General features: G+C 42.5%; 1 long non-coding RNA gene across 1 annotated transcript in view; it reads right to left on the reverse strand.

Moving 5' to 3' along the window:
• LOC310674718 overlaps positions 1-17152 on the reverse strand; it is a 30373-nt gene extending 13221 nt beyond the window's left edge. The window contains exon 1 of the long non-coding RNA XR_014509733.1: positions 16946-17152. This is a non-coding gene — a long non-coding RNA (uncharacterized lncRNA). The remainder of the gene's footprint in view (positions 1-16945) is intronic.
• Between the last annotated feature and the right edge of the window lie 3110 nt (positions 17153-20262).

The following is a 20262-nucleotide window of genomic DNA, read 5'->3' on the forward strand; positions in this document are numbered from 1 at the left end:
GATTTGACTTGGATATTTTAACCCATCTTTTCCTCAACGGCTCAGGGCAGATAATCAAAATTAGGAACATGTTAAAGAGAGCAAAAGCAGCATGTTCAACAGATTCCTAATGTATTGCTTTTTTATTTGCAATGTTTATATGCTGCCATTTTGTCTGACCATGGGTCTCCAAGGCAATGGACAATCAGAGAAAATTAAAATACAATAAATAGAAGACCTGGTTCTTTTTCTGTGATTCCTCCCCTGCAGGGGGTTTGACTCGATGACCCTTTGGGTCCCTTCCAGCTCTACAACTATATGATCCTGCACATGCACACATACATGGCAGAGGTGACTGACAGGGTGTCTCTGGTGTGATTTGCTTTATTTCAGGCTTCTTCAGGGGTTGCTGAATGAGATCATGGTGAGCCCCACAGCTCAGGAAGGGGAGAAGAGCCAATATCAGGAAGAAGCTTTGCTTCAACTTGCAAAAAGGTGGCTAGGCCTCACCAGCTCCAACCCCTTACCTGGGCATACTTACTCAGACATGAGTCTGGTTGGCTTCAGTGGGCCTTATCCTCAGCTAAATGTGAATAGTGCCATTGTGCCATGCAATCCTACCCAGAATGAGCTGAACTGAGTTCAAGGGACCTTCCTCCTGGATGAATGTATTTAGGACTGCAGCCTTAAACTGTGCTTTACAAAGGAGAAGGCTGACTGAGATCAGAATGAGGTTGGTGGGGCAATGCCCCATTTGCCCTAAAAGACGAGCCTCTACTGACTGTGAGCAACACACATGGAGCTTTTGAAGAGAGCGCTTGACAATTTTGAAGGAAGGACAACACAGGGGGATGGCATTAAAAGAAAAGCAAATGCTGTTTTTAATGGAAATCCACTGGCCAAAACAAGGAACTGACAATGCAAACAGAATCCATCCTGTGGGTATAGCGCTTGCCTCATCTTTCGGCCCACTATCTTAACTCCTCATCATTGCCTGGAGCAAGAGCGCTGGGCTGTTTCGCTGACATCAAGGCCTCCCCTTGCAGACTTGGCTTCCAACCTCCAGAGCATTGAGAAAGAGCCTAGAAGGCAACTTGCCAAGCTCAAGAGATCAGAGAAGCTAATCTATTGGTTTGCTTCGGCGGCAGGACTGTTAATTTCGGTGAGCGATATAGTAACTGATGCTTTACAATTAATTTTTGTTTCACCTGCCAAGCTTTGCTGGGGGATTTTATTTTACAAAATCTATAAGCAGGGAACATTGGCATTTCCTTTTGTACTACAGACATGAAAGAATTAAAGGATTCAAGATTGCAAAGCTTTTCATGAATAATTTAAGCAGCCCTTGCCACATATATTCACTTTGCTAGAGGTGGAAACAGACAACCACGAACCGTGCAATAACCGCTTAAAAACACACACCAAACCAGCCCTTTGCGCATGGCTCTGTCGCTGCATTGAGAGATAATCCTCTGTAGCCTTTAGCACCATCGTGGCCACATTTATTCCCAGAGCCCACTTCTCCATTCCAGCCAAGGAAAACAGCCAAGAAGGATACACAGTAGTGCCAAACACATTACAGTGGTACCTCGGGTTAAGAACTTAATTCATTCTGGAGGTCCGTTCTTAACCTGAAACTGTTCTTAACTTGAGGTACCACTTTAGCTAATGGGGCCTCCCACTGCTGCCGCTGCGCCACCACCATACAATTTCTGTTCTCATCCTGAAGCAAAGTTCTTAACCTAAGGTACTATTTTTGGGTTAGCGGAGTCTGTAACCTGAGGTACCACTATATAGCACAGTAACTGTAGCTAGGCTGTATCTGTACTGCTGCAGATCCACGGAAAGAGTGTCAGCAACAGGCATTCTGCTACCCAGGGCCATCTTTACCCAGGGGTGCAAGGGGTGCGGGGCACCCGGGCACCGAATTCTGGGGGGCACCAGGCGCCTGCCGCTGAAGCCACCTAAGCTCTTAACTATCTACCTGTTATGATATAATAAATAATTTTGATCAAGCTAAAAAAACAAAATACATATATACCTAGGTACTGTATTACCAAAACATATACCTACTGTTTCACTAAAGGACTTTTGACTTTGTGCACTCATTTATGAAAGAAACGCCGCACCAGCAGCAGTGCTTGTTATTCACAACAGCGGCGCTTGATAGACTCAACAGCAGCACTCGTCATTAACTCTTGAAATTAACTTTTACATCAAAATATTATGTTACTTATTGTATTGAGCTGGTATGCGGCAGTGGGGTCTGTGGCACCTTTGACACGACGGGTGTTTCTCCTAAGTAGGTGCCTAAACAATACTTATAAGTTGAAGTGTGGTGGTGTTGTACACTTAAGTGTAAGTGTATTGTAAATAAATGAGCAAATTAAAAAGTTTGTTTCTTTTTCCTCCCTTCTTTCATAAACAAGAGATAAAGTGTAGTGTCTGACATAAGCATAAAAAAGTTAATTTGGGGGCACTGGGCGGATTTTTGCACCCCGGCGGCACATATGCTAAAGACAGAGCTGCTGCTATCTGCAATGGAGCCCAAATTGTGAGCCCCTTCCCCTGGGCCAAAACTTTGCAACACCATTCAGACACCAGTTTGTGCTTTCACCTACTTCCCTCTCCATGGTGGTGCCTGAAGCAGGTTGCTTCATTCTGCTGCTCAGCATGGCCAGAGAAAAATGTACCCCTTTTCTACATATGGTAACAATGCAGCCTGAAATATATGAACAAGGTGGATATATCCTATAGATATGATTGCTGAAGAAACTACTTTAATGATATCCATGCGGCAAGATGTCAGCTTCAGACCACACCCTGCCGCATTGTCCCTCCTTCAGCAGATTCAATATTCACCCTGATCCTTCCCAGATCCATTAGATCTGCAGTGCCTGGGCATGGAGACAAGTCCTGGAATCAGAAATGCATTGTTGTTGTTGTTCCCTTCATCTGAGGATCTCAGGGTGCTTCACAAGGTCTTCTAGTGCTACAAGGCTAGGGAGGGAGTTGCTGGTCAGCACAGAGTAGCAACAAAATCTGCCAAATAAGACGACTGAATTTTTCAAAACTTAGGAATGTGTTGACATCAGCCTTTTGACTCAAACCAGTATTTATGCCAAGCTAGACATGTAAGAATGAAAATGTTTCAGAATTTTCACATTTTTTGATATACAAATTACAGGATTAGCTCAAACTGTTGCATAAAATCAATGGGCACAAGCCAGCGAAAGTGAATAGCTTTCAACTATTGATTTCAACAGAGACAATTTAAGCACTTGCTTAACGCTCCTGTTAAAAACAATGGGGTGCAATTGGCTGGATTGTGCCCTTTAAAAAAAGGAACATTTCAAACAGAACTTACTATTTTTCTGCAAAATTATTCTCAATTAAAATTTGAACTGATCCTGTAATTAAAGCATTACTTAAACTGAAATTCCAGCCTAACCTCCAGCCATGTTCAGGGGTGGCTGTAAGATACAGAGAAGTGGGTGGATCCAAAGAAAACTGAACACTGCATTGCCATAAAAGGGATGAAAGAGAAAGATGCAGTGCATGCAACCTAAAGAATTTATCGTGTAGTTGTTAAGTAAGATTCTTGTGGGTATTCACTTCGGACTATCCATCTGCAAAGGAAACTGGAGGAGAGAGCAGGTTTGGACAAAATGCTTCGCGTCGCATAAAGGCTCTCAGGAACCAAGCCCATCCGTACACGACGTCTGAAGAGAGTGCAAGCACAGTAGATCAGCACAATGTAGACATAACAAATCCAGTAAAACGATATTGCTTTCTTTTGTTACTGTTCTTTCTCACTGCCAGCTTAATATGATAGGTTATGGCACTTGTCTGTGTGGGAGCTGGAGAGAAAATCTGTCACTTGGGCTTAAATGTCAGCTCCGATTTTATTTATTTTTATGACTACAGGGATATCTTTTTAACTCTTTCTGTGACAAAGTGAGATAGTGTTGCATTCTGCACCTCAGGCAAGTTCTCACTGTTTGGAGGCCCATGCATGTGTTATAATCCAACCCATTTTTGCTTAGCTACTTCATTCATTCCAGTAATCTCAGGAAGACAAAGAGGGTTTGCTGACCCTTGAGACATTCTATAGACCTGGTAGCAATGCGCCTCCATAGGGCATGGCAGTCCAGAGTGGTGTAAGAGCACTTCATCAATCCCAAAGGCAGCCAAGAGGCTGAGTTTGCTTCCCACTTGAGTAAAATCTGGACTTCAAAGAAAAGCAAGTGGCTGCACTGCGTATATACCATGTTGTTTTGCATCAACTGCTTCTTTCTGTCTCTCTCGGAAAGAGCTGTGGATGTTTAGCTCAAAGGGGAGAAGACCACCGAGATGCAGAACAATAGCCATCTGAAGGGATGCCGCATAAATGGAGTAAATTTGTTTTCTGTGGTTCCAGAAGGTAGCACCTGAAATAACACATTTAAATTGCAAGATGGGGAATTTGGAGTGTGTTTTTCATAGGTACTATGAACATCACACCCTCTGGTCATTTATATTCCCCTTCCCCCAGATCCGCCCACTCAGAGAGAGGGGTCAGAAAGAGAGAAAGACTCCTCCAACTTCCACTCTAGGAATGTTTTAAGTAACCACCCTCACTACCTCATGACCAAGGGGGCAGTGAGGTAGGGGCTCAGAGGCTTCATGGGTGTCAGGGAAAGACCTCAAGAATGCCATAGCATCCACAAGTACCACATTGCCACCAGGTCTATAGAATGCCTCAAGGGCCATGAAACCCTCTTTGTCTTCACATTGCATCCATTAGCACTTAAGAATCTAACTCAAATTGAAAAATGAAGGATTCTGAAGCAGGTTGGGTTCTGCAGCTATACACTGCTCTTCTCTGTTCACAGTTTAAGGAATCAAATCCTCTCTCCTTTATATTACAGACCAACAGGACTTGGGTGGTTACATGAGGAATCAGTGTACCATCTGGCCTTCTCTCATGCTATGTGTGCCATGTATGTGTATTCATCATGAGGGGTAGAAATTTCCATGTCCATTGAGGCCTTCACATTACAAATTTCAGTCAAAGCCAATTTCAGTTTCACTTGTGAAGTCTAACTAATCCCACTATCCCACAAGGGCAGTGTTTTTCTTTAGGGGGGTACTCAAGAGTATGAAGTACCGGCACCTCTTTTTTGTTGTTGTTAAAAAAGTGTGGCACTTACTGTAACATCTTCATGGTGAGTACCTGCACCTATTTTTCCAGGGGGAAAGCACTGCACAAGGGTATATGTCTGAGTACACAACTGGCTGCAATTGCAGAAGTGGCTCATATTGTTTCACTGCTTCCCATGCCATATCCAGCAAGGAGAGCCCCAGTCACAGAAGGATTTGGATCACAGTGCTGTGTCTGGTCTATTTTGTCTCATCCGCTGGAACCTTTGAGAATCTGAGTGAAGGGCTGTATGGAGAAACTGACGAAACGCATCTCTGTATGTAGCATTACTGGAAGAGCCAGGTAAAGGAAGAAGAAAATAGAGACAATTTTTCTCTCTAATCTCTTTCACTTACAGTAGTCTTAAGTGTCACTTGCAACAATAGAAAGTAAACAGTTTTCTCACAGTAATGTGATTTTTCAAGTGAAGAGAGTTCTTTTAAAGCTTAACCCATAGATCACAAATCCAGACTAACAATGGTGCTTTGCAACATTTCCCCATTTAGCAAAGACAGGGCCACAGAGGTTAACACACTGCTGCAGTTTTTAAAAAGGAAAAGAAAGAAATGGGGACTGTTCTAAGAATAGAAAGAACAAGTATTGGCTTGGAGAACAGCCATGGGTTTGGGGGGCCTAAACAAAGTCCAAGTCCAAATCTTACCCCAACCTTAGCACTTGTGGCTTCCTTAACAGAGCTACAATCCCCAGGGTTCCCTGAAAGGGGGAATTGATTTTAAAATCACTCTGAGCTCTGTAGCTCTGAGGGGAATAGGAGCCTTGTAACCACTCTTACTTGGGGGAAGCCATGACTCTTTAAAGTAGTGTCATAGCGCTATAAATGTATGGTGTGAACATGTCCATGGTGTGTATACGACTTACCAATATAGTGGTGGGAGCACACTGAAAGCAGAGTAAACATGAGTGTGTACATAACCTAACTAAATGTAATGCAGGACACATGACCCTCTCCATTACAAATCACACTAGACTCCAATGCATGGCTGGGGTACTGCATATTTGTAGTATTGTTATTATTTCATCTATGGATCACTTCCTCTGAAGCATCTCAACGCGACTTCACAATACAGAAAAAACATATATAAAACAATTGCCTATATAAAAACAGTTAAAACAACTGCATGTATAAATTCAATTAAAGCAATTACATATATAAAAACAGTTATTTTATTATTTTTACAATATTGAAAGTATCTGTTGTGGAAGGTTCTAGTGTAACTATTTTGTTGTTCTGCAAGTTTGTTTGTTTGTTTTTAACTTTTAGGAAGTTTGCTTTTACATGGTACCATCCATTCTATGACCTCAGCCTTCTGCCACCTCATTTCCATCTCATTAGCCTTTGCTTGTCCTCAATGAAGTAATCACGTCACCAATTCCAGTTATATAATGACATCAGTTTCTTTCCTAGGCAGAAGAAGAGCTTTTTTGGAAAACAGTAAAGGACACCTGGCAGCAGCCAATCAGGGCCACAAAGGTGTTCCGTTCTAGAATTCCACCAGTACCAGAATGTGCAGAAGGACCACACTTGCTCTCCAGCAACAGTTTTGCACACACAAATAAAAAACCACTGGGGATATTTTTCACAGGGGGAGCCAATGTTCATGAAAAGCACCCTTACCCGTTTCAGCCCAGCCTTAAAGAAGAAGAATCCTCGAATAATATCCTTCCTTAAAGCATCATATTCTCAGTTTGTCATCATATCTTAGCTTGTGTGGTAACCCCTCCAGGTGTATTTCTGAATAAAAGACAGCATTATACAATCCATAGCTCCCAGAGGAAGGGAGAGAATCGTTTCCTTCCATTCTTTCTTGGATGCCCTAGTTTGCCATATAATAGCAATAATCAGTATCGCTTTGTGATATATTCAGAGCAGCTTTAGAGATTGATTAAGAGCTTCAGCTTCACTTCAGCTTTAATCAAAGCTAGCAGATGTTTATTGCTTTTGTGTACTACAAATCAATAGAGCTTATGCCTTACATATACCTTTAAAATAGTTTTCTATACACCACAAGCCCCGCAAAGCTGCAAGGAGCAATTACAGTGTGCAATTATGTCGTATAGAACCAGTGGAGAGTAGTTATTACCCACCTGCTAAAAATAATGGCACTTGCTCACATTACTTTTCAGATGTAACTAGTTTCTAGTTGCTTATTTGTCACAGGTTCCAGGCATAAAAATAAATGCAGTTCTTTGCAGTTTTGTACCTACAGATACACAGGATGCCTTGGCCAATATGCCACTTCCCACCATGTAGAAGCTAAGTATTAATGCAGAAAATTTGCTAGGCAGGATCTTATCAAGAATTGTCTCCAAAGGGATCGCAGTGCCAGAAAGAAAATGACAATTATCTTGCCCCCAAAAAAGAGAGAGGCAGTTTGGGGATTCTTTGCTTGCACTGGAAGCACCTGCAAATGCAGTATTAGGCAGCTAAAGATTGACTTATTCCCTGAAACACAAGTGCTTGTATCCATTACACACTTGTTAACTTACAGAATAGGGGTATTGACCAGAAGACTGCCAAGGGCCAATTTAGACATTGCAAGTGTTCAATAGGGCTGCAAGTAGGGTCACCATGTTTCTGTTTGCAAACCTCTTGCACTTCTAAACTGCTGCATGCCAGGCAGAAATTAAGTGTTTACTATTCCTTCCATGGAGATGCAACAATGGGTATAGCATCACCTATTTAATTTCTACCTGAAGTGCAGCCATTGCTGCAAATTAGATGTCACAAGCTGGAAGAGGCTTCCTCTCTGTTCATATGGCCATCTCCTTGGCTTTCATCTTTGAAATCTTTTTGGGGGGGGGGTTTCACTGCCTTGGCAATCCCTAAGCTAAGAACCCATAGATCTACCAATCAGAGTAGGGTGCAAAAGGCCGACAAAATTAAAGGACAGGATTCCTCTGCAAACTTTCAGTACTGAACAGAGCTCTCAGCATTTACTCCCAGTTTGCTTCCTTCATCTCAGCAGTATAGGTGGGGGAAAGTCATTTTCTTATTGCGTTTATTAAACAGTTGGGAGTTAGGAACCCTCACTGATCTACTACAAGAGGAATACCAATTGATCTCAATTGACCTTCTGCCCACCCTTGCCCCAAGCTTGCCACAGAAGATGCTAGGCTGCCACTTTCAGATTGCATTGCGTATACAGATTGCATATCACTGCAAAGCATTCTAGGAAGCAGTTCTTCAATCACACAATGTTTCACTGATGCCACCATCGCAATGAGCACTTGAGTAGTTTGTATTGTTGGGCTGGGCTAGCCTTGATGTGATCTCTAAGTATGCTAGAATCCTGTCCCCCCTCTTTGTAAAAATTACCTACTATTCCCAGCTGTCTATGCCAACCTGGAGGAAAATCATATGTAATAGGGATGGAGGTCTATATATTTATTCTTGGTTTAGGGGAAAGAAAGAGAAAACTCGCATACATAGAAGGGAAGGAACAATTTCAGGGGTAGTTATTTCTAGGAGATGGTTAGGATATCAGCAATGAGAGGAAAGCAGAAGGAGCATTTAGGAGAGGAAAATGAAAATAGAATTGAATAAATATTGACTGTATGGCTAGGTATGGCCACAGATTTATTTTCTGAATTAGGCTGAACATATAATATATAAATGGTTACAGAAGCATTTGCTGAAATTTCTGGTGACAGCCATCTTGAAATGTACCAAATAGTAGGCTGCACCATCTAAAAATGAGAAGTGGAAATTACTATATCAGTGAAGATGACAGCATAGTGAAATGCAGCTATGAACTTCCAGTCTATTTGTACAGTCTAGGTTCCTGTACATACCATTCAAAAATAAAAACTGGTATATTTAATGTTTGTAAGGGGTTATTTCAGGGTGGGAGAGAGAAAATGTTGGAATATTGCATTGGTTTGTGTGTGTGTGTGTGTGTGTGTGTGAGAGAGAGAGAGAGAGAGAGAGAGAGAGAGAGAGAGAGAGATTCAACAATTTATATCTTTATATTTATGTTTATACCTTCAGAAAGAAATGGAGGCAGAGAGAGAGGGACTGGGGTTGTATGTAGCTAAAATCAGAATAGGCCTACTGAAATTCATAGGCATGCCAAACTTTAATTACAAATCAGTCGACTCTTGAGTAGAAGTTAGGTAGGCACACCTATGTGTGTTGCAGGCTATTTCATTTAAAAATTGGAAAATTCAATTTTCCTTTCCTGTTCCTGTTCCTGTGCAGTTTCTTTTTCATGTCGCTGACCACTGGAAGCATTTTTAGGAAGTCTAAAAGCAGAAACAGTCTTTGATGCTCCTTGCTTACAATATGCAGATAAGGCATTCTTATTAACTCAGTTTCAGGGTTGTTGCTGGGGTTTTTCCTTCATAGGTATAAGTGCTGGGATGTTATTTGCAAACAGGCAAGGTAATTACCATCCAGCAGGGTCCAATTGTTTTCAATTAAAAGCCTAAATGAAGTCTTTAGGTTTTAATACCATTGTGGCCATCTGCTTTCACTGAAGTTCATCACTCAACCTGTGAGCAAAAGCGAAGGCCATATCTGAATGCTGCTTAATTAGAAAGGCAACTCTTTGCTTTAACTTTGGCCCAGGGTTTGTTTTTAAGTGATGGCAAAACTAACAGGGAGTGGTGTTTTGTCCAACACTCGGAAGGAAGAAGGTTCAATTCCTGATTCAGTTCAGTTTTATTCTTACTTTGCAAGAGAAATCCAGCCCAACAATAAGAAAGTGATTTCCACTTTCCCTGCTTCCAATTTGCACCTTTCCGCATTCTGGGAAAGATTAATAATAATAATAATAATAATAATACAGTGTAATAGTGTAAAAGTCCAGCACTATCAACCACAAGCCTGCCCAACCATTGCTATTTCAGGGCATGCTGGGAAATTAAAATGGCAGAAGGCTTCCCAGACACCATCCATTAAAGCCACTACTAGGTAAACAGGCAGGCTGAAGAGCCAAAGCAGACATCAGTGCTGGTGAGGCCACGGCAGACATCAACATCAGTGGGCCCTGCCAGAGTGCTGAGGGCCCAGCAATTACCCCTGGGTGCTGGGTGCTGGGTGCCAGAGTTGGACCTATAAGAAGCTCAGAATCAGAAGCTTTGGATTTTTTCAGACAGTGAATCAGTTATTTCATACAGAGGAATGAACTTTCATTTACTGGGAGGGAACCAGGCAAAAGAAATCTAATAAGTAAGGATGGCTAATATTATCTAGAGTCTATCTCATGTAATGAAATTACACTGAACTCTTCAGTAGTGCCACATGATCCTAAAGTTTGCCCGGCAGCTACTTGGAAGACAGCATTTAGCCTGATGGCATTTTGTGGAATATACTCCATATGGATGCATTGCATTGTGCATCGACAATCTGTGGTTTTGGACAAGTACTAAAAACTGTTATTTTTAGGCAAGCCCTCGGGGAATAGCAATGCAGTACACTTCTGAAAACCTATTGTTGTGTATCACAAACGGAGAGAAGTCTGTTACGCTCAGGTCCTGCTTCTCAGCTTCCCACAGGCATCTGGTTGGTCCCTGTGAGAACAGGATGCTGGACTAGATGGGCCACTGGCTTCATTCAGCAGGACCCTCCCTATGTTATTAAATATACCACTTTGCAACTTTGATGTTACCCATTTATGCCTTTCTGTAAAGAAAAGAAATATCCCAATAAAGTTTAAGCGAATTCAATTGTTACATATATATAAATGTTTATTTTCTGAGCTATATCTATTAAAAAAATGTCTTTCTTTATATTTCTATGACAATGTGACAGTCTGCATATTTTTTCTAAGCCTGCATAATGAAACTTTCCTTTTGGTGGTTTTCATTTTGAACTCCCCCCCCCCAACTGATGAAGATTAAGATACAGTGGTACCTCGAGTTAAGTACTTAATTCGTTCCGGAGGTCCGTTCTTAACCTGAAACTGTTCTTAACCTGAAGCACCACTTTAGCTAATGGGGCCTCCTGCTGCTGCCGCGCTGCCGGAGCACGATTTCTGTTCTCATCCTGAAGCAAAGTTCTTAACCTGAAGCACTATTTCTGGGTTAGCGGAGTCTGTAACCTGAAGCGTATGTAACCTGAAGCGTATGTAACCCGAGGTACCACTGTATACTTGGGGACCTTACGGTGCAACAGCTTGCAACTCCGTATCTAAGACTGTGGATAGTTTTTAACTATTGTTTTAGTGGAACTGTGAGCCACTGTCGGGATGCAGTGAATTGTCACCTGTCTTTCCTGAGGCAGTGATCCAGCGTGGCAACTGTCTCTGGCACCCATTACTGACATCTTGCAAGACCACGAGAAATCTGGAAGCATCAAGAGCCACCAGGACGGTCCATGACAGTGGGGTCAGCTACTGTCCTGGGAGCTTGGCCAGGAAGCCAGGAGGGACACGGAGAAAGGAGAGGCGAGGAGGATAATAGAGAGGAGAGGAGTGTGTAAATGGGTAGCAAGTAGAGAAAGGTAGAAGAAGAAGAGTTTGGATTTGAGATCCCGCCTTTCACTCCCTTTAAGGAGTCTCAAAGCGGCTAACATTCTCCTTTCCCTTCCTCCTCCACAACAAACACTCTGTGAGGTGAGTGGGGCTGAGAGACTTCAAAGAAGTGTGACTGGCCCAAGGTCACCCAGCAGCTGCATGTGGAGGAGCGGAGACGCGAACCCGGTTCCCCAGATTACGATACTACCGCTGTTAACCACTACACCACACTGGCTCTCAGTTTCGCTTTCTCATTTTTCCATTCTTAAGTTCATCTTGCTCAGTATTGCATTTAGCCTATTCTGGACCAATGGGTTGGCTCAAGCCCCATCTGCAGCATAACAAGTCTCAGCACCCTTAACAGACTACAGTTCCCAGGGTTCTTTGGTATGGTACTGCTTTCAGACTGTAGTCTGTTAAGGGTGCTGAGAGTTGTTAGAAGACACCTATTCCCCTCACAGAGCTGCAATTTTGAGAGTTACCTGGGAAGAGTGGTTGAACGTTAAACCACGCTGAGAATTGTAGCTCTGTGAGGGGAGAAAGGAGAGAAGGCTTTGCATAGATAGTGTAGATGGGGCCTCAGTAGAAGGCAGCTTCCATGTCCCTGTGCCACAAATTTGCATAAGATTTGGCAGAGCTGATTTATATGTACAGATGTGAATTTAGAAGTAATCACTAGAGTCTAAAACAAAACAAAAAAGCAGTGCATTTCTCCACAGTGAAGAAGACTAATTTACTCTGCTACCTGTTGGGGGCAACTTCAAGCCCCCCCCCCATTCTCTTTTTTTATGATTCTTGATCTTTAAATCAGGCTTGGCTGGGACAGCCCTTCAAATCAAAGGCTCCTTCTAATCATAGAACTGGAGAGCTGGAAGGGATCCAGAGGTCATCTTGTCCAGTGGAAGCCCTTCCAAAAGTAATTTCGGATATGTGGCATCCTACATATGGAGAAGTTTGAAGGGAATTGCTTTGCAATATTGTGACTTCATAGCAGGCGTGTGCACAGAACACTCCAGCAGCTGCAATTCCACTAGGCAAATTTGCTTTGTGCAAAATCTTGTCACTGAGATAATATCATTATAAAAAGAGACAAGGTCAAACGTTTTGTTTTCATTGGCTTGGGTTTAAGGTACAAATCCTGCATAACCTGTTTTCATTTTCTTCAAATTATTACTACACACTGACCTGACCATAGAATGCAAAAGCTAAGAAATGATTACTACAGAGAGAGAGAGAGAGAGAGAGAGAGAGAGAAATTGAGCTAAATCATGGGTAGGCAAACTAAGGCCAGGGGGCCGGATCCAGCCCAATCACCTTCTAAATCCAGCCCACAGATGGTCCGGGAATCAGTGTGTTTTTACATGAGTAGAATGTGCCCTTTTATTTAAAATGCATCTCTGGGTTATTTGTGGGGCATAGGAATTCATTCATTTTCCCCCAAAATATAGTCCGGGCCCCCCACAAGGTCTGAGGGACAGTGGACTGGCCCCCCGCTGAAAAAGTTTGCTTGACCCCTGAGCTAAATGCATTGAGAGTACTTTGAATAGTGAAAACATCCCCTAACCATTGCAAATACAGCCCAATTTATTTCCATATCAGTTGCTTCTAAAAGGAAAGATAACCTATGTCCTAAATACATAATTACACACCAGACTCCAGCAGTCACCCTGGGAGAAGCATTCAAGTCTAACCAATATGCATTTTGAAAAACAAGTCCAAACAAGTGTTGAGCAAATATTCCTTGCATGATGCAAGCTTTGGAAGAGTGCCTTCATACTGTTTCACATTTATTTATTTAAGAACAGCATTTCAAAAAAATCTTTGCCCAGTTCTTTTTCTTTTTTAAAAAGATATCATAGAGAAAACTTGCAGACCAGTCCCTTGGACATAAACCCCGTTAAGCTAAATGAAGCAAACTCTCAGAACTGCGTATAGGATTGCAACCCAAGTTAAGTACTACAGTCCCCATTCATTTTAATGGATGAGCTTTGTATTTGCACAACTCTCTCCTATCAATATTAGTGAGGACTTAAAAGTGCTGGTGTTTGGCTGGATCATGCCCTTTTTGTGGTTAATAATGCAGTAGATAAACAGGAACAGTTCTAGGCATAAGCTTCAATAAGAGTGTTAAACAAATGATCGCTCAGGTGTAGATTATCTGGGGTGGGGTTTTGAGGTTGCCTTCCTTGGACTGAGCAAGGCCAGCATTCACAAGAAGCAGGAGACTTTTAGTGGTGGAATGCCTACCACATTAGCCCCCTTCACACCTTACTTGTGTGAGAAGGGCACCATGCAACTACAGAGGACCAGGACTGCATCCCTGACCTACCCCTTGGTATAAGGCAATTTCCTATGTTTCAGGGTTTTTTTAAAAAAAAAACTCCTGACTTAAACCACAAACCTCCACATTTTTAGTCTGAATTGCATTCAATAGAATTTACTCAGTAAGTCTATTTAGGATTGCAACCCTAATTATGGGCTCTACCTAATTATGCACCAGCATGGTTCACCAGTGCAACAGGACTTCAGTTTCCTTTCCTCCCCCCACAAAACTGCTTTGGAGGGGCCCCTAATCCCCCCCATAGCTGATTTTTTGAGGGTGCACAGGGATGGGGAGCTGGAAGGAAGATGAAGCTCTATCACATGCATGGAAATCCACTCTGCTAGTGGAGCTGTAGCAATGGATACAATCCTACCAGGGTATATATAGAATAATAGATACTTAGAATTCTGTATTGTAAATACCAAGTCGCTTCCCTATTTTAAAGGTGTACAAAATTTTGTTTCATTCCTAGCTCGCATGGCTGGCTCTTGGGGTGAGCCTCGACCAGCTGTAAGGTTTAGCCTAGTGGCACCTCTGGCACCCAGCACACCTCCCGTTTGCTTACGGCATAATTTAATCTGGATTATGTGAGCTAATCGGATGATACGGACTAATTGGATTAGTGGAGTACCTAGCAAATCACATTAGAAATTGTTAACATTCTTCCATTTCTCAGCAGGAGGAACAGCTACTAACTGGGCTTCCTGGAAATATCTGCAGTCTGATTATTTTTGGGAAATGATACCATTTAAATCATGCGTTGCCACCAACACCACGAGGACTCTGAACCAAGCAAGGCTTGCCTATTGCTGGGCATGAAACGGGACTCATGGAGCTGAGGAGCTGACTGGGCCAGAGCCTACCCATTTAATAGTCGCACGCAATGTGTTCCACAAATGGAAAGATACCCCAGAAATGGAAGAGTCTAAACAAGTTTTCCAATATCAGATTGGGAGTTTCAAAATTGGACTTTGAGGAGAGAATATTCAAAAGTGCATTTAAAACGTTTTGCTTTGTATTTAACATTATTGGATATTTCATGTTTAAATCTTCCAGTTACAGTGCAAATCTATACATGCCTACTCAGAAGCAATTTCCATCATAAGGAACATTGGAAGTGACCTTGTATTGAGTCAGTGCCTTGGTCCATCTAACTCTGCATGGCCAACATTGACTGGCAGCAGGTTTTTGACAGGGGGTCTCTCCTAGCCCTTTCTGGAGATGCCAGGGATTGAACCTGGAACCTTCCACATGCAAAGGAAGTGCTCTACCCCTGACCCTTACCTGAATGGGACATTCAAATGGGATTACTCTCAGTTAAGCGGGTTTAGAAGATGTCCAGGATTGTACTGAAGAAGAGGAGGAATGATGGAGCTCTCCCACTCCCCTTCTCCTGTAGCTTCCAGAGAGGATGAAGGCAGTCTTGAGTTACAGTAGAGCTTTGAGGATGATAGCAGCTCAGAGACAGGCAAACAGCAGAGTGTTAGGAGGAGGAGGCAGAGCAGCCAGCTGACACGTCACTGGAGAGCATAACTGATCCTCCTTCTCCCAAAACGTGGGGTTTGTTAAGGGTGCTAGAACAAAGAAGACAGAGAGATTGTCCACGGACAGATGCCGTAGAAGCAGGTGTTGTTGCTAGAGAGGGAAGGGGGAGGAGCTCAGTGCGAGCAACTCCATTATGGAGGAATGACAGGAATTCTTTGTCTTTTACTGTGATGACTGAATAAATCATACGTAAGAACTTTCTTCTTTCCTCCCTGCCTTTTGGTGCCATTGGGGGAAAGGAGAGGATTCCTCAAGCCTGACAGAATAGTATAATCTAAACCACACATTGAAAGGTGACCGAGGGTCAATAGGAAGCAACGTAAGTGCTGCTCCAGAGCAGTGTCAGATGTTTGACGGCAGAATGGCACACACACCATCAGAAGTCCTCTGCTCCACAAGCTGGTGGAAAGTTCCACCAGTGTAGATGTTCTGCCAATGGAGCGGAGGGGAAAGGAGTGCAACAGCAGAGGCAGGCATGGATTCACCGCATCCAATAGCCCTTCATGGTTTATATTGTTACAAGCCCCGCATTCCAGTGCCTGCTCTGGAACTGGTTTCCTTGAATTGAAAGTCACTGGGACTTATGGCCTTAAGGTTTTCATTACACATTTGCCTACCCCAGGCATAGGCAACCTCGGCCGTCCAGACGTTTTGGGACTACATTTCCCATCATCCTTGACCACTGGTCCTGTTAGCTAGGGATCATGGGAGTTGTAGTCCCAAAACATCTGGAGGGCCAAGGTTGCCTGTGCCTGGTCTACACTGAGCATAAAATGGAAAGTTCACAGCTTTAGCACATCCTACTCTCCCATTAAGTTTCTAAGGGTTGCCAATGCCACAGGAGTCTATTGTTCTCTTTCACACAACAGATACCTTGATGGCATCATCTACTGCCAAGAGAGGGGGGAGGACAAAGACATGACCCTTTCCAGAAGTGTCTACAGTCATTTAGTTTCTATATACAGGTAGGTAGCCATGTTGGTCTGCCGTAGTCAAAACAAAACAAAATAAAAATAAAATAAAATAAAATAAAAAATTCCTTCCAGTAGCACCTTAGAGACCAACTAAGTTAGTTATTGGTATGAGCTTTCGTGTGCATGCACACTTCTTCAGATACCAAGTTTCTATAGCAACTCATCACCCGCACCTGACCCTCTCTTTAGTTTTACAAAGGCCTAGTCTCCCAACAAAATGGAATCTGCCAAGCTTCTCCATCCCATTTGACCTATTGGGCAGTCTCTTTTCATGGCCAGGGCTATAGGGTTGGCAGGGGGGGACCCCAGAAACTGATTTAGTCCAACCTTGGTCTCATTACAATATTTTAGAATGTAGGTGAGTGTCAAAGCTCATCTTTGCAGCAAGTTGTCTAAGCCAGGACTTGTTTTCATTTTGCATTCCAAACTCCACACAAATGTGATTGGCAATGTTTTATATAATCACCTGTCTTTGAAGCAATGCTGCTGTACTGCAGCAAATCTTTTCTTCTTCTTTGCTGAAACATGCAGATAATAAGCAAGTGAAAAAGAAGATACTCCCCCAAACTAGTTGTGATTCTTCCTTGTCTCTTTTTGGTAAATAGCCTGCAATTTACAAAAGAAAAAGAAAAAGTAAGCAGGTAACAAAGAAATACAGCAGTACAATAGAAATTCCCTGATGCCTATGCTGGATCACAGATGGTTACCTGCTTTTCTTTGAAATGTGTGCATTTTTTTCCTTGTGAAACTCTTAGGTTCCATTATTATTAGGCTTTGCCATTTTATATAGAATCCAACATAACAGGGTTGACAATACTAGCAAAGCCCAGACCTTGGAATATACAAAATGAATAATGGGGGAGAAATGATATTGGTTTATCAGTTTATATTTGTCTACAGTAGTAGTAATAAAATATCTATCTTATTGCTACCTGCAACAGTAGAATGGTGTTCTTTTGTGCTCTTGGTTATAGACTATTTCAGTGAATAGCGATAAAGCCAAAATAGACATCAGAATGCTTAAGCCCCATTTTTCTTCTCTCTCTCTCTTTTTAAAAAGTATGTTTACAGCTTTTCTCTCTTTATTCTTGTACACATTGCAGCATTTCCTTTCATAATAAGGCCATTGCGAAGGAGGGGGAAAAACCTGGTTAGCTCTGGTTAATAGATGATTATTGAAATTAGATGGCTCTGATGGGCACATCTCAAAATAGACATTCTAGAGCTGGCAACTCTAGAAAAAGGGCACCAAAGTGATCAAAGGGCTCGGACCACTCCCCTTTGAGGAAAGTTTCAATGTCTGAGGCCTTTTGGTTTAGAAAAAATGTAAGTAAGTGGGTGCATAATGGAGGTAAGATTATTCACAGAGCAGTTAAAGTAGCTAGAGATATTCCCCCCCACCCCCCTCATAATACTAGAACCTGGAGTCGTCCAATGAAACAAAAGTGAGTTCTCAGAAGGTATGCATTGTTAATATACTGTGCCTAAAATTATACCTAAAGAACAGAAAGCTTTGCCTACCAGAGTCCAAGGTAATATTCCTGCTCCTCATAAACAGCCTTCATATTGGGGTTTATTAGAATGGATTCATTGGTTCCTAAGTGGGCAGGTATCACAGGTGTATCATAGAGGAGGCACCAAGCCTGCAGCTTGTGAGTATTAGGTGCCAAGGAACCCAGTTTAAAAAATACAAAAGTTTATGCAGCACCAATAAGGACAAAAGAAGTGAATGGGGGAAATTATTGGGTGGTGGGACAATTTAGTTTTGAAAACTAGAAAATGATCCTTGGTCACTGATTGTGAATATGTGTTTGTTGATGCCCATGGAGTGACTGAGTTGCATCGAAGAAGACTTAGAATATGGAAATGTCACTGGATTACTATAACGCATGGTGCCCAGGGCTGCCTTGAAAACAGTTTGGAAACATAATTCGGTCTACAATAGAGCAGCGAGATTGCTAGCAGGACATGAGCATATAATGCCACTGCTTTATCATCTGCATTGGCTTCTAGTCATGTAATATGTTGGTTTAAAATCCTAAATAATTTGGGGCCTGGTTACCCAAAGAATCACTTCTATTGCAGTACAGCTTGAGTTCAAGTAATGCTGCAAAGAATAAACGTGTCACCTGACGTCGTGGTGACATCATGTGACTGGCAAGTTTGGGGCCCCACCAACTTTTCAAAATGCCAACTGATGGGGGTGCTACGGATCCATCTACACTACAGGCTGAAAAGTTTCAGCACCCCTTCTGTAAGCATTTCTGGATACATGGACCCAGTGCTTTTTTTCTAAAAAAAATATTTAGCGGTGCTCTCATTTTCCTACTCATTGAAAAACTGCCCCTCAATGAGGCCAAACTTAGAATCACAAAATGTTTAGGGGTATGCGGACCCAGGGGCGTAGCAAGGGGGTGCAGTCTGCCCCAGGTGTCATCCTTGAAGGGGGTGACAAAATGGCACACCGCGGGGGTTGGCACTTACTGCGGGGCCTGGCCTGCAGTGTACCTGAGCCACATATCTCTCCTGGGCATCCACCAGGCAGGCTCCGTAGGCAGCTCACCGCGCTGTCCCCTGCCCCTGCCCCTCTGGGTGTCGGAGCAGCTATCTATGCCCCTGTGCATACCCCTGCATACCCCCATAAAAAAGCACTGTATGGGCCACAGCCACAAATTACATTAAAAGCATTCATATGTAGTCTTGGCTTTGTCCAAATATCCTGGGACCTATAGTTTCTAAAGATGCTGAGCATTGTTAGGAAACCCCTGTTCCCCTCACAGAGCTACAATTTAGAGTAGTTTATCAATCAATCCTTCTTCCCAAGAAACTCTGGGAATTGTAGCTCTGTGAGGGGAATAGGAATTTGTAACAATGTTCAGCATCCTTAGCAAACTACAGTTCCCAGGATGCTTTGGGGGAAAACTATGACTGTTAAAAAGGTATCAGAATGCTTTAAGCATAAGGGGTGGGTGTAACCAGAGTTCACTCAATTAAAAAATACTTTCGTAGGAATGTACCTTAGAAATAAAGACATTGTGGTTGTTTTGCTCCCATGAAAGCAGTTTAGTACATCTTTGCAAATAACAGCATATACTATATCAAAAATGCTAAAACTCTGATTCCAGCAAATTACACAGCTAGTTAAATCTTAATTTCAATAATGTTCTAAAACACCACTAATAAATCTTTGAGCTATTGCCTTCATTTCGTACACAGACCACCAAATAAGATGCAGTGTAATGTGGAATTTATAAGTCTATTATTTTTCTGTTTGAGCTTAACCATGGCACCCAACAAATGCGACTGCCCCCGTCATTTCCAGTCCCTTCCTTGGTGGCACAGAACTATCAAGCAAGCTCCACGTGATCTGAAAGTCAAGCTCTGCTCTCATTTCCATGCATGTAGAAGCTTGGTGCACCTGGAGTCTGCTTTCAGAAGAGTTACACAACTTCATAATCGTATAAACAAGCACGGAATATAGCCCCACAGGTTGTAAATCTGAACTTCAGCATACATCCATGAAAGGAAAAAGCCATGAAATTGTTTTCACAATCAGCCTGGTTCTTGGGAAAGCATCTAGTATAAATATTTTAGTGCAATAATAAATGGAGGAGCATTTGTAGAAGAAACCTTGCAGAATGCATATTACCTTCCTCCTTAAAAAAACAACAACACACTGGTGGCTTTTAGCAACATTCTCCTATTTCACAGCAAGGCGTTTGGGAATCACATAGGTCCCTTGTGATATTTGACCTAACCGGCAACAGGCACTCGCCATCTTTG

This window comes from Podarcis tiliguerta, assembly GCF_965153285.1.
Source record: "Podarcis tiliguerta genome assembly, chromosome: 3".
NCBI classification, from domain to species: domain Eukaryota; kingdom Metazoa; phylum Chordata; class Lepidosauria; order Squamata; family Lacertidae; genus Podarcis; species Podarcis tiliguerta.